This window comes from Ambystoma mexicanum, chromosome 12, assembly GCF_040938575.1.
Source record: "Ambystoma mexicanum isolate Mex_15411 chromosome 12, UKY_AmexF1_1, whole genome shotgun sequence".
NCBI lineage: Eukaryota > Metazoa > Chordata > Amphibia > Caudata > Ambystomatidae > Ambystoma > Ambystoma mexicanum.
Window position 1 is genome coordinate 463,569,730 of NC_090936.1, and position 15,534 is coordinate 463,585,263.

Here is a 15,534-nt window from a genome sequence, read left to right on the forward strand (position 1 = left end):
GGCAGTGCGCGCTGAGAACGCTGCCGCAACCGTGATCCTTTTCTTAAGGGCGTAAAGTCGTTTACCTTCCTTATCAGGGGGTGCCTCGCCTGTTGACAAAGGGACTCCTGCCCCCTTTCGTGTAGTAGTCACCACCAGGTGGTCCGGGGTAGAATGAGCTCTAATATACAGAGGGTCTGATGGAGAAGGGCAAAAGAGTTTTTCTTGTGAGAGCAGGTGTTGATAAGGATGGCGCCAGACGTTTTTTAATTGAATTGAGGGGGAATGGCCTGGCTGGCTGGTGGTTTCTCCTTAAGGATGTCTTCCACGAAGTAAACTTCGGGGACCGCCTCATCCGTAGCAATCTTAAAGTGATCAGCTGCTTTACGTAACATTACGTTAAAAGTCAATTGGTCATCCACTGGCGATGGTTGTTGCCTAGTGGGAGTGGACTGGGGAAGAGTCCAGAGAAAGGACATCTGGGTCTTGATGATCCGGGGATTGCCATGGTTGGGGTTCACTTACATCTGAGTTCTCTTCCCAGCCCTCTATGGGCTCATGCATGTCCACAGCGTTGATGAATTCCTCATCCTGGGTGTCAGCATGAATTTCATCCTCTGTAAGGTCGTAATTGTATATATCCTCTTCTAATGAGGGGTCAAAAAGTCTTGGAAATTTAGCTTTGGCGCCCACAGGGCTCTTATCCCTTGGCCTCCTTGGTGTGGGTTATTCTGAACGAGAAACAAACCTGTCCAGCCTATCCATGCAGTTCTCAAACTTTTCTCTAGTCCAAACCGAGGATCTAGAATGGTCTAGAGGTGGAAAAAGGTCTTGCGCGTGTTCATCTGTCGAAAAGCGTCAAGATTTTCGTCTCATCGTCGAGAATAGTGCTTCTTCACCCTCAGAGATCTCCTCCTGAGGTATCGACAGAGGTGAGACGTCTCTGTGCTTCTCCTTCGACTTATGGGTGGGTTCCGGTACCTCCCCTAGGCCAATCTTGGACCTCGACAGATCCCTGGGCCTCGACAGATCCCTGGGCCTTTCCGTGGGCCTCGGTGCATCCCTGGCCTGCTGCTTTTGAGAATCAGCAGCGACAATCCTAGCTAAGCTGCCGGCGACGTCCTCCGCGGTAGGGAGGTGCGTAGCTTCAGCCTGCGATTGCGAGGAGTTCCTCTTCGCCGGTGTCGGGGCCCTGTCCTCAACGGCTGCCTTTTTCGGCGGTGCCAGGCCCTTGTCTTCTGTGACCGCCATCTTCGGCGGAACCGGAACCCTATCGTTGCCAGACATCTTCTTGCGATGCATCTCGGTGGAACCTGATATATTGGGGGTAACACCCTTTGTTTTTGATGGCCTGGTCGCTAGGCACATTTGCAGCTGCGGGGAGGGCTGCCGATCCTGACGGTCAGCAGGTGGCACTGGAGCTTCCGGTGTACCCGTTGGCACTGAAGTCTTCTTCGACATAGCCGAAGATTGACTTGGGGTTGTGTGCTTTGTGCTGTGTACATGCTCGTCTTTGTCACAGGGGTGTGACTTCCCCATAGCAGTGCCTAAGCCGTGTCTAGCGTGGCCGGGGACAGAAGGTCAACACCCTCCGGTTCGGAGGTAGGATCGTCACTCTTGCCGTCATCACATTCGAAAGACAAGATGCTATACTCTGCGGTTACCACTGGATGTCGGACCATATGCACAGCATGTGATTCTAAGCAGATTAACAAACATCAGAAATCTATTTTCCCATGCTTGCACAGTTGTCAGGAAGGGGTGAGGTGGCTATACAAACTATGCACCTGACTACATGACTCCTGACGCAAACCCCAGTTTTAACACTAGAAATGTTAATTAAAGTGTGCTCTAGCACCTTGAAGCGTCTGTTTGTGCTAGATGGAATTACAATAATGATCTCAAACCAAATAATCAGACAGACTCAAAGAATATGGCAAAGTACGACTTTATTGTTAATTTAATAAACTAGGGAGAATTCGCAGATATCAGACTGATGCATGCACACTCACATAGCAGCTTGATTACATAGAGGTCTTATACCTCATGATGTCATTCTATGTGGAAAAATACAAAACCTATCAAGGGAAGGGATTGATTAAGGGAACAAATCTAATTATAGTATATATAAGGATTAACACACCATTGGCTACCCTTTATCTGTAGGGCAAGCCTTGAACTACCTCTAAATACATATACTACTGATTATAGCAGACAAAGCAACAGTGGATTGGTCTATGCAACATTGTATGTTAGGTTGTCCCTCAACCCCACTGATTGGTTGGCATACTGTCATGATTCCTGCCCCTCATGTCCCCAGCTCTCCAAGATGTCAGGCTGGAGCCAGGCCACGATCACCTACATGGCCCTCAAGGTCCTCTCCATCCCTCCAAAGACTCACTTGGAGTCAGACTTGGCGCTTGTGGCACCAGAATCACTCACTCCCATAGGATAACATTGGGGATTGGACTTGTAGTGCATTGATGGGGACAAGATGGATGCCCCCACATATTTCGGTTCCCAGAACTGCATGTGCAGTCTTGTCTTTTGGGTGTGGTTCAGCCCAGAGACTATTTAAGCCACGCCCAGGCTGAGAAACATGCTTTGTGTTTTCTGCACCTGCACCGTGACACTCTCCGTGTTCGGAGCGGTCTCCAGTAGGCCTGCATCTTTCTTCTGCGCTCAGCTCCTGCAAAAACAAGAACACAGTTAGGAACAGCCTTACCTTGCGGCGCTTCTGCCCATCATTCATCGCTTCTTCTGTTCTGTGGGCATCTTCGGCGGTGTCATTCCCATCCCGGCACTCCGCTTCCTAAGGAAAAGGGAAAAGAACAGAAAAAAGGCATTAGTAAGCATTCAGCAAATCTTTGCTTATTTTTAAAGACTGTACGCGCTTCAAACGCTTACCTGAATCCCAGCCGCTCTGGGGGAACTCTGTCTCCAGAACTTCACATCCATCTGCAAGAGGGAAAAGACACTCCAGGTTAGTGTGGAAACATCTAGAGGCGCCGCATACCGCGCTTACTCACCGCATTTCTTCTTCATAACCGGCATCTATGCTGAAAACGTTGCGGCACCTAAAAGACACAGAAAAATAACTCATTTCAATACAAATATGAAAGAGTCGCATCGCGCATCGCGCTCTCACTCACCTTCAGCGCTACTCATCTCAGCAGCACGTCGCCATCCCCGGACGCCGGCCATCATCTAAGGAAGGAAAGGAACGAAGTTAGAGAACTGTTCAAAAGACTCATTATACTTACCTGTCGGACTCTTGCCAGCGGAGTAACTAGGCAGCAACGAGCCTGCATCAATCAACGTGCCCCTGCGCTGAAAGCAGGACGGAGAGCACACTTTCCAAGAAAACAAGGTGAGCTGTGGATCAAAGGGAAGGGTTGGACCCCGGGGAAGAAGGGGTTCAAGCACACAGAGACAATAGGGGGTTAAACTCTACCAATCCTGTGTTTCAGGCCCAGTATCCAGTCAAGTAGACTCCAGGGAAGGGTTTGAGGTCGTAAGAGGTCAGAACAGGCTGAGTGACGTCCCCGTGGATACCAGGTGAGCGTTACAGAACATAATGCCTCACATCAAAATCCACCTGGGCGTCATGGAAACGTCAGAAACCGACCAGTTAGCCCACATGTTGGGGCAGCTACGTTCCGAAGTACATGCAGCCAGGCAGGAGACCAACACCCTGAGGAGAGAGCTGATTGTAGCCAAAGAACGCACTGATGATTTAAGCCGGCAAATTCTCCAGTCACAAGCAGGGCATGCACCATTGCCGGGAAGTGTGCCCTCGATGCCAGCACCATCAGCCAATCACGTTCAGATAACCCTTCCTGGGGCAGTTCCCTTGGCCCCGCCCGAACAATTTACGGGGGATCCCAAGAGGTTTGCAACGTTCATGAACCAGTGCCGCCTGCACTTCCTTTGTAGACCAGGGGCCTTTCCAAATGACCAATCACGGGTCGCTTTTGTGCTATCCTACCTGAGTGGTAGCGCCGCGGACTGGTCTGTACCCTTTGTGGCCCAAGACGATCCTTTGCTGCATGACTTCAGGGGCTTTCGCCCATCGTACTCATGGCAGGCATTAGACAACAAACTTCTGTCCCTACGCCAAGGGAATCAAGACCTATTAACATACATAGCCACGTTCAATAGACCCGTAGTTGAAGCAGAATGGCCAGTGGAGAAGAGAACCACGTTATTTCATCAGGGGTTGTGGGGGTAGCTCAAGGATGTTCTCGCACAAGTAGTGAACCCCCCGAAAGACTGCTCAGAATTCATTGACCTTGTTGTTCAACTGGATCATAGGTTGCAGGACCGAAGAGCAGATTGAACCAGACCGGACCCTCACCCTATGTATGTGCGTTCAAAGGACAATATTGCCCGCACAACGGAAGGTTCAGGAGAACCAATGCAAATCGGGGGGGGTCAGATCCCCCTTGACTAAAGCGGAAAGGGATAAAAGGAGACAGCAGCAGTTATGTATGTACTGTGGAAGGTCAGGTCATTTCCTTAAAGAGTGCCCTGTGAAGCCACCAAGGAGGACGGTAGGGGCCACGGACAAGGAAGATACCATCAAGGAATCCGAAAACTCCCACGCCCGGCAAGTGTAGGGGTCCACTTGTCGAGCGAAGAAAGTGTACTACAGACCTCCCATTTTGCACTATCTGTGGTCTTGATCAATCACCAACAACCATATCGAATGCACGCAGTAAGAGTGTACATTGACAGTGGAGCCGTTGGGAATGACATCGACCAGGATCTTGCAGCAAAGATGGGGCTTCGTTACGCCCTAAATCAACTACCGACACTGTTACCACTGTCGATGGCACGGAAATAGCTTCTGGTCCAGTATCCCAATGCACTGCAGCTTTCACCCTTCTGACACCAAGAATCTATCGTTTTTGACCTCATTAAGGCACCAGAGTTCTGGTTGATTTTGGGAATGCCATGGTTGGTAGCTCACAATCCTCGAATCGATTGGCGAGCAAAAGAATTGGCCTTTCCCAAGACTTGTGCCCACACATGTTATCGCCAAGAGAAACAACCAATAGACACCAGAACCTCCACGCTTGCAACTGTGGCAATCGGCACCCTACCAAGTGAATACCAGGACTTTAAAGATGTCTTTCAGAAAGAACAGGCTAATACCCTGCCACCGCATAGACCATACAATTGCCAAATCGACCTGATACCCGGCCCACAAATCCCTTGTGGGTGAATTTACGCACTCACGGAACCAGAAAACCAGCACCTGAAGGCCTATCTAGACCAATACCTGGCCAACGGGTTAATCTGTCCCTCGAAGTCTCCAGCAGCCAGTCCTCTATTCTTTGTACCGAAAAAGGAGGGGGACTTGAGAACGTGCATCGACTATCGCGCACTGAACCAGATTACCGTAAAAAAACTCTACCCCTTGCCACTGATCCCTGAATTGCTTGATCAAGTCAAAGATGCCCAAATCTACACAAAACTAGACCTGACAGGGGTATATCACCTTGTTCGCGTAAAACAGGGGGACGAATGGATAACCGCTTTTCGCACCAAATGCGGCTTGTACGAATATCAAGTAATGCCCTTTGGCCTTTTCAACGTGCCTGCAGCATTTCAATACTTCATGAACGATGTCCTATGGGAATTGATTGATGTCTGTGATCTAGTGTACATCGATGATATTCTAGTATATTCCGCATCAAAGCAAGACCACGTTAAACATGTCCGATCCGTATTGGAGAAACTCCGTCAACACCAGCTCTACGCCAAGCTCGAAAAGTGCTCATTCAATGTCTCAGATGTGGAATTCCTGGGATTTATTCTCAGCCTGAATGGAATCCGAATGGATGTACACAAGGTAGATGCTATCCTGAACTGGCCATCCCCAAATTCATTCAAGGGGGTTCAAAGTATGCTGGGTTTTGCAAACTTCTACCGCCGGTTCATCCCAGGATTTTCGCAAATCGTGCATCCCATCACGTCATTGCTAAGGAAAAGCAACAAAAAGTTCCAGTGGACAACAGAAGCTGAGGAAGCTTTCCTGGAACTGAAAGCAAGATTCACTTCTGCCCCAATCTTACACCACCCTTGCCCTGATCTCCCATACCTGGTGGAAACGGATGCCTCGAGCATGGCTATGGGAGCTGTCCTCTCACAAAAGGACCCCGAAACGGGCCAGTTACACCCTGTTGCCTTCTGGTCGCGTAAATTCACACCCCCTGAACTCAATTACGCTATCACAGACAAAGAACTCCTGGCCATTAAGTCAGCCTTTAAGGCATGGCGGCACTACCTCTTGGGCGCCAGAGATACAATCACTGTAATAACTGACCACTGTAACCCCCAGTACCTAAAAATGGCAAAGACCCAATCCTCACAACAACTACGTTGGGCTCTTTTTTTTGCTGAATATGACTACGCGATTACATTTCGACCAGGGGTGAAAAACGGGAAGGCCGATGCCCTTTCCCGTATGGGGGTGGAAGAGCAAGAGTATCAGACCCCTGACCCAATAGCCATCATCCCGAGTGACAAGCTCCTAGGAATCACAGCAACCATAACTCAGAAAGAATTACATGAAGAAATCCAAAACCTGATGAGTCCGGAGCAATTACCAGCGTGGAGTGCACAAGGAGAACATTACATGATAAAAGATCAGTTGCCCTACTTCAGGAATCGTTTATTCTTACCAAACCAAGAACTACGAGAACAAGTCATGTCCGGTTATCATGATTCCTTTATTGAGGGCCACCCTGGAATTGCTAAAACCCTAGCCAAGGTAAAACAAAATTATTGGTGGCCCACATGGCGTAAAGACATCCAATTCAACCTATCTTGTGGAGTGTGTGCTCAAAACAAGTCATCCAAGCAGAAACCGGCTGGGCTATTACAACCATTGGAAATCCCACCAGCACCCTGGCACACGTTGTCCCTCGGATTTTATTACTGACTTATCACCCAGTCAAGGGTTTAACACTATTTTCAAAAATGGTACATTTCATTCCTCTTAAGGGGCTCCCAAATGCTTCCACTCTAGCAAAGGTATTTCTTGAAGGCATCGTACGGCTCCATGGGTTTCCTTCAGTTTTAGTCCCAGACCGAGGTACTCAATTCGTATCTAACTTCTGAAGAAAATGCTGCTCTATGGCCCAGATCGACATCCGGCTATCCACCAGTCACCATCCCCAAACGGATGGTCAAACTGAGAGGACAAATCAGACGCTCGAGCAGTATCTGCGTTGCATGTTACACCAAGCTGAAGGAAGCTGGTTCGACCTATTATGGATAGCTGAATATGCTTATAATAATTCCCTACACACCCGCACTGGACAGACACCCTTTTATACCATGTATGGCAGGCACCCACGTACTTCTGAGTTGGACGTTCCTACAACCCTGGAAATGCCAGCAGTCAAAACCTTGCACACGACCATTTCTCAAACCTTTAAAAGGGCAGCTGAACATCTACTTCAAGCTAAGAATCGCCAAAAGAAGTTTGCTGATCAACACCGAGCAAAGGCCCCCAACTACCAAGTGGGAGACAAAGTCTTACTGGCGTCTAAACACGTGTCCATTAAAGGAACTCGAACTTTCCTTCCAAGATACCTGGGTCCATTCACCGTCACCTCCTTGATAAATCCTGTGGCGGTCAGACTAGCTTTGCCGTCAAACATGCAGATTCATCCTGTGTTCCACGTGTCTCTCCTTAAACCTGTTCAACCTGGGACCCAGGTAGCAACGCCACCGCAGCCAGTAGTAGTCGCAGAGGAGCCAGAATTCGAAGTCAAGGACATCCTGGATTCAAAGTACGTCAGATCCAAATTATACTACTTAGTAGACTGGAAGGGGTATGGTCCACAAGACAGGACATGGGAGCCTTGGGAGTACATCCATGCACCTCGCTTGCTTAGACGATTTCATCAAAACCATCCAAACAAACCAGGACCAGACAGAAGAGCCACCTTGAGAGGGGTCTTGGGGGGGAGTGCTGTCATGATTCCTGCCTTTCATGTCCCCAGCCCTCCAAGATGTGGGGCTGGAGCCAGACAACGATCACCTACATGGCCCTCAAGGGCATCTCCATCCCTCCAAATACTCACTTGGAGTCAGAATTGGCGCTTGTGGCGCCAGACTCACTCACTCCCATAGGATAACATTGGGGATTGGACTTGTAGTCCATTGATGGGGGCAAGATGGATGCCCCCACATATTTTGGTTCCCAGAACTGCTGGGTGTGGTTCAGCCCAGAGACACCTGGGATACCCAGAGACTATTTAAGCCACGCCCAGGCTGAGAAACATGCTTTGTGTTTTCTGCACCTGCAGCGTGACACTCACTGTGTTCGGATCGGTCTCCAGTAGGCCTGCATCTTTCTTCTCCGCTCAGCTCCTGCAAGAACAAGAACACCGTTAGAAACAGCCTTACCTTGCGGCGCTTCTGCCCATCATTCATCGCTTCTTCTGTTCTGCGGGCATCTTCGGCGGTGTCATTCCCATCCCGGCACGCCGCTTCCTAAGGAAAAGGGAAAAGAACAGAGAAAAGGCATTAGTAAGCATTCAACAAATCTTTGCTTAATTGTAAAGACTGTACCCGCTTCAAACGCTTACCTGAATCCCAGCCGCTCTGGGGGAACTCTGTCTCCGGAACTTCACATCCATCTGCAAGAGGGAAAAGACACTATAGGTTAGTGTGGAAACATCTAGAGGCGCTGCATACCGCGCTTACTCACCGCATTTCTTCTTCATAACCGGCATCCACGCTGAAAACGTCGCGGCACCTAAAAGACACCGAAAAATAACTCATTTCAATACAAATACGAAAGGGTCGCATCACGCATCGCGCTCTCACTCACCTTCAGCGCTACTCATCTCAGCAGCACGTCGCCATCCCCGGACGCCGGCCATCATCTAAGGAAGGAAAGGAACGAAGTTAGAGAACTGTTCAAAAGACTCATTATACTAACCTGTCGGACTCTTGCCAGTGAGGTAACTAGGCAGCAACGAGCCTGCATCAATCAACGTGCCCCTACGCTGAAAGCAGGACGGAGAGCACACTTTCCAAGAAAACAAGGTGAGCTGTGGATCAAAGGGAAGGGTTGGACCCCAGGGAAGAAGGGGTTCAAGCACACAGAGACAATAGGGAGTTAAACTCTACCAATCCTGTTTTTCAGGCCCAGTCTCCAGTCGAGAAGGCTCCATGGAAGGGTTCGAGGTCGTAAGAGGTCAGAACAGGCTGAGTGACGTCCCCGTGGATACCAGGTGAGCATTACACATACTATCCCAACCTTGGACTTTTAGCTTCTTAGCATTACGTAAGTGAAACAAAACCTAGGTGTTTGAATCCCATCAGACTAGTCCCTGTTTTCCCAATTAGTCCATTATCTTTCATTGGTAGGCCATCAGCCAAAGTCTTCCGTTTGTAGTTGATCTTGTTGCCTGTTCACTGTTTCTTTCTACCTTGTGTTATTGTGTACTTACAGTTATTGGTTAGTAAAGTAAATTACTTCATCTTCTTTAGATCCATGATTACTTTAGCTTCAGGTACATGTCACTCTTAGTGTTTCAGTTAAATCATGACTTCTAAATATTTTCATATTGTTTTAGCATAGGTTCATATATCTTCTTTATGACATCACTTTGTCCTCATCAGATCTCACTTTAACATCTGTCCATAATATTAATTAATGCATTCTGACATCGTGGCAGGCGACATCCTTCTATGTAACATTCTTCCATGCAACATCCTTCAACACTTTCAGTGCTAGGGTACATCCTGTATGGCTGTCTGAGTGCATAACATCTCTCATACACTTGATGCGGTACGGGTACAATGCAGGGAGTCCCATGTATTGCTCTTCTCCAACTGTTGCAGTATGACGCCGGAGAGGGGGTGGAAACTGGCAAGATAGCATCTACCTGCTCCTCTACAAAAGAATCTTAGACTCAAAGGTGAATTTGTAATCTAAGAAAACCAATGCAGTGCTCAAAATGCAATACCAGAAACAACATTGTGGAAGAGGTGAAACTAAGACACAGATGGAGTTGTATTTATGTGAAGAACTGTGATGTGACTTTCAAACAGAAATGACTTACAATAACATTTACAGTTAGCAAAGCCATTTCCCGTGAAGGGTGCCTGTATATTAGCGCAACAATTAGTACAAGTGGTTAGCAAGTTTGAGGGTATTTGTATCACTGATATCCAACAATGTTTAACCCATAATGTTTCCTCATCTTAGTTATTTCTCTCTTTTACAAACTTGGTAGGATTACATGGGTTATCGCCTCCCACATATCTATTGCATTTAGAGCACATGGCCTACTATCCAATTCCTTATCCTCATTTACTGGATAATCGTATTACTCTGCTAACTATCTGATGACATACTCCCACTTCCTTACCCCAGCCTTCTTCCGATTACTCTTACATAGCTATTTCAGCTTTCTTCACACAATCAACAAATACATTCAGGATTGGTATCTCAGGTCTTTGGGCAGCCAACCTATCATGACCTTCTCAAACCCTGCGCACAAAATACTAAGCATTGCCCGAACACATTGTAAGCCCCTCACTCACCCAGACGTTAGCTATGCTAATTGTAACATAACATAACAAGCTTATTTGTAAAGCACACATTCACCCCTGAAGGGGCATCTTGGCGCTAATAATTGATGTTTATTGTTACCCAACTTAATGGTACTCATTTTATCCAGGTGAACCGGGGGTCCCATCAAGCATCTGGCATCTATGAATACTCCTAATTGATCAGACAGAAGTACAGAAAATGAGATGCCTGGGAGTTTCTCAGCCGTCTTTATTGGCTATAGTTATAAGAGACGCTCTGAACACAATCAAAGACATTTTGCCTTTCCCCTGCTTTTATAGTCTGGTGTACACCAAGCCCACATTAGCATAGCTGGCATCCACAATTTTCTCTGACGCACAAAACTGATAAGCCTATTTTAGATTTGGCTAGACACATCTATGACAGTTCTCACCTTCTGCCAAGAACACCTTCATCACATCAGTGCCTACTCTTTATCTAATTTTCGAGGTCCTGGCAATTTAGGGCCTTATACTGTGGAGAAATAGATACGCTCTAATATATGGTGCCAAAATAATACAGCTGGTCTCTCAGAATAGTCTGCATGACACACATTTGTGCCCTCTTCATTAAGAACAGAGATAAATGTATCTAAGTTTTCCTTGCTTTATCTGGCTTCATCATAATCTTGGCTGCTTTTCCTGCCAAGTTTCAATTTTAACCTCACAAACCTAAATACTTCACTGTGAGATGCTGCCAAAGACTATGGGCCTCATTACACGGTAGGCGGTAACCATGGCGCTATTAGCGCCATGGTTGCCGCCGGTATTTTTCCGTGTCCGCCTTGGTGGATGGCGGAATTACCGCCCTACTCCAAGGTGAGCGGGGGCGGTAATTCCCCATTCACCAAGGCACTTCCCCATTCCCATTTTTGCCCCCATGGGGCATAATGGGAATGGGGAAGGAGCTAATTACGGTACCGCAAACTGCGGTACCGTAATTAGCACCAAGGTCCCTTTGCGGGTCCCGCCCTTAATGCCTGGAAAAACCAGGCGTTAAGGGAGGACCCGCAAAGGGACCTCGTAGTAAGGCGGTAAGGGTTTACCAGTACCGGTGCCCTTACCGGTACTGGTAAACCCTTACCGCCTACCGTGTAATGAGGCCCTGTGTCCAATGTATCAGCCTCTGTTGCTTGTCTGAAAACTCTTGGCACGAGACATAGCTTTTCACACCTGACTTAGGACTGGACACCATTTTGTACTTGAATTATCCATTTTGAAATATATTTTTGTCTGACACTGTATTCATTCTCTGGGGACCTATTATTTATTTATTTAAGCACCTTTCACTTTGTATCCCTTATTCATAATATAGCTTTATACACTCATGGTATGTATTTGACATTTAAAGCGCCCTTCATTTCCTTGGTCATCCTAACCCAAATACGCGCAGTGTCATGTGCACTTTTTGCCTTAAATAAAGGTGCTATAATCCTGATTTCTGCAATAATAGAACGATTTGATCTGCCTATCATGTTATCTATACTCAGTTGAGGGGGGAGGGTTTGGCACCCCCGATACACAGGATTAGAACCTGTTACCATGAGGTCAAACACAGGACCCTGTAGTGGATGCATTAGACCACTGAGCCACAGATCTGGCTTGTACTGGCCTGGACTTCACTAGGGTCACTGTAAAAAAATAAAAAAAGCCTCCTTCTGTGTTTCCACCATTTTCATTTAAGGAAGTAACTGAGTCACAAATCTCTGAAATACTGACTAGCCTTAAACACACTGCTTGCAAGGGAGATACCTAGCCTGCCGTGGACATTAAAGCCTGTGAAGCACAACTTTTACCTTTAATATCCAAGTTCATAAATAGCTCTTTCTCAGAAAACAATGTCCACAGCCTCATTAAACAGGCCTGGATCTCACCTTTCCTAAAAGAAAATCCCTGGACACAGCCCTACCGGACAATTATCACCCCATCACCAATATCTATTTTTCTGCTGCAGATCCTAGATAGGTTTTCAAATAAACAGATCCAATAATTCTTAGAATCTCACATGATATACTAGGACACAAACAATCAGGATTCAGGTAGCCCACAGCACCAAATCCACTCTGTTACACCTTAAGCAAATATCTTACATCATTTTTACAAGGGCAGCACCGTGATGCTGTTGCTCCTTGACTTGTCTTCAGCTTTTGATGTGGTGGATCACAAAATATTGGTGCAAAGACTACAGAACACGGCCCACTTCTCCTCTCATGCGGCCGAATGGATCAATTCCTTTCTTTCTGGATGACAAGCCAAGGTTTTTCACAACAATGCCATGGCCAATGACAACCTGAACTCTTGCGGAGCACCACAGGGGGCATGCATTTCACCCACGCTTTTTAATATCTATACAATCCCACTCTTTGAAATGTTGGATGAAGAAGGGACCCTGTATGCTAATTACGCAGACGACACACAGTGGTCCTCATTACGACTGTGGCGGCCAGGGTATGAACGGTGCCGGTGGGGGACCGGCACCGTTCATACCGGGCCGCCACATTACGACTTCTGCAGCGGGTCCCGCTCTGTACACCTAGTCTGACCAGATGTGCAGAGCGGCACCCGCTAGCAGAACAGGTTGCTAACAATGGACCCGTCATTATCGGATCCTTTGTTAGCATCCTCCCCATTCCCGTTGAGCCCTATTGCGGCTCAAATCGGAATGGGGACGTACCGGGTCTGGATCCCGAGAATGTGAATTACCGGGCCCGCAAAGGTCAGAATGGCCCGGTAATTCCCATTTTGCGGGACCCGGACCCGAGTTTGGGGAAAGCCTTGCCGCTAAAAACGGCAGGGCTGCCTCCAAACTCGTAATGAGGCCCAGTGTTTGATCCCCCTCTCTGGGCATCATGCTAAAGATAATAGCACAGTAAATAACACCTGTAACTGGATTGAATCATGGATGATGGACAACTGCCTTGCACTTAATACTAAAAAAACAGAACTCATGATCGCGGGCATGGCCTCCCAGCTAAGGAAACATGGCAATGAATACCAGACTTTCAACATCTCCGACTGTGTCATGACGACACTCCCCAAAGTCAAAACCATGGGTGTCATCCCCGAACAGGAACTATCCACGAAATAACACATCAACAGTCTTGCCTCCAGCGCAGCCTACTACTTAAAACTATTATCACAAATCAAGCCTTTGCTTAACCGGTCCAATTGTGCCACCATTGCCAAGGCAATCATTGGGGCCCGAATGGATTACTGTGGATGTCTTCTACAATGCTGTGCGAGTTGTGGAGGGACTGAAGAGATCTGATCATGTCTCTTACGCTATGAGGACCCTGCACTGGCTCCAGGTGGAGAGTAGAGTGACCTATCGGACCCTGTGCATCACTCATCAATGCCTCTACGGGAAAAGTCCCAGCTATCTTGCAAGCAGACTAGACAGGCTGCCGGCTTGGAGACTTCTCCGGTCCAACAATTCCCACCTTTTGCTTTTTCCCCAAAACAAAACTGTCTATAGATGCACAGGGATCTGTCCCGCACACGGCGCCAAGACAGTCGAACAACCTGCCCCCTGACTTAAGAGCTTGCCAAGCTTTGAGAAATTTAAACATGACCTCAAAACTGTTCTCTTTAAGTGATCCTCCCTTGCCTGCCCCATGAGTTATCTTGGACTCTGTTTCTTGTGTGTCTGTTATGTTTCAGTGCTATTATGCCCACTGGCCTTGTTCACACGCTCTACAAATAAATAAATAATTAAATTAATATGCACTCACAACACCGCAACTCCATACTTCAAGCATTCGCTTACTAAGTTTCCCTGTTTTAAATACAGACCATTGCAGCCATAAAACACTTTACTATCGCTTATATCCCAGTATTACCCGGTCAATAGCTTCCAGCAGATCAGGGGCCTGCATTCCCTAGGAGGGACTGAACGCTCCTAACTCAGACAAGGTTTACATGCTTTGAGACCACTACAGTGATGAACTGACAAATGTTAGGGAGTTTTCTAAAGTCCACCTGCTGTAGGACTAGAGAAGACTCACTTTTAGATGTATAGCGTTGCAGTTCCTGAACTCCCCAAAAGGTTTGATAGCTATGGCTGAGCAACCAGGCTTACTCTAGGAGAGAGAAGGGCTGTAGGTAAGTGCAAAGAACTCAGGGCACACCTTTATTCAAGAATCCACGTATACACTGTAGTTTTATAAAAATATGGTTATTTATTATAAATACTAAGGCAACTAACACAATATTAGAATCACAGGTAAGTAAACGTATTCACATTTATACAGTAAGACATTTAACCATTACTCAAGGCAATAGTAAACTATAGATGATTACAGGTAAGTAGTCAGTGTAGCAAATCAATTCTTTAACCGACATTCAGGTAATGCAACAGGGATACTGTTAAGTAACTTTTAGGCAGCCTATACTTTGTAAAGTCCATCCTTGTCTGGGGATGAGAGTCTCAAAGTCATTTAGGACACTGGGTGACCAGGGCCCGTGGGTGGCAGAACAAAGGTAGACAGACGCAGTCAAAGTTGTTAAATTTAGCAGGATTCTTCACGGTTGCAGGCAAGTAACATGTTTAGTTAAAAGAAGGTTCAGGGAGGTCGGCTAGAACCCTTCGAATATTTTAGCCCAAAGGACTGATGTCCTTAGGTCTGGGAGAACACTATTGGGTTGTCCACCCCAATGTGCCTCTAGGAGCTCAGGAGGAGTCTGATTCAACACAGTAAACACCGATGTAAGCACCTAGGAGTGGGACAGTACCTTTTCATGAAGAAATATGACTGTGTCATCGGCGGGACCCCAGGTAATGAGACAGCAGCTCCTGTTTGGATTCTTGGCCTGGAGACTGAAGAAGGAACTTTTGGTGGGAGCCGATGGTCAGCTTCTTCCGATGGGATGCCCAGCAGATGATTTTCATGATACTGTGTCTTTGGGACTCAACAAAGGCTTCTCTCCATTTCTCAGTCTCCGACTTAGTTGCAA

At 47.2% G+C, this 15,534-nt stretch overlaps 1 protein-coding gene across 2 annotated transcripts in view; it reads right to left on the bottom strand.

The window, feature by feature from the left end:
* LOC138513666 (protein mono-ADP-ribosyltransferase PARP12-like) overlaps nucleotides 1-15,534 on the bottom strand; it is a 461,743-nt gene that overhangs the window by 222,053 nt on the left and 224,156 nt on the right. The gene's annotated exons all lie outside the window — the stretch shown is intronic.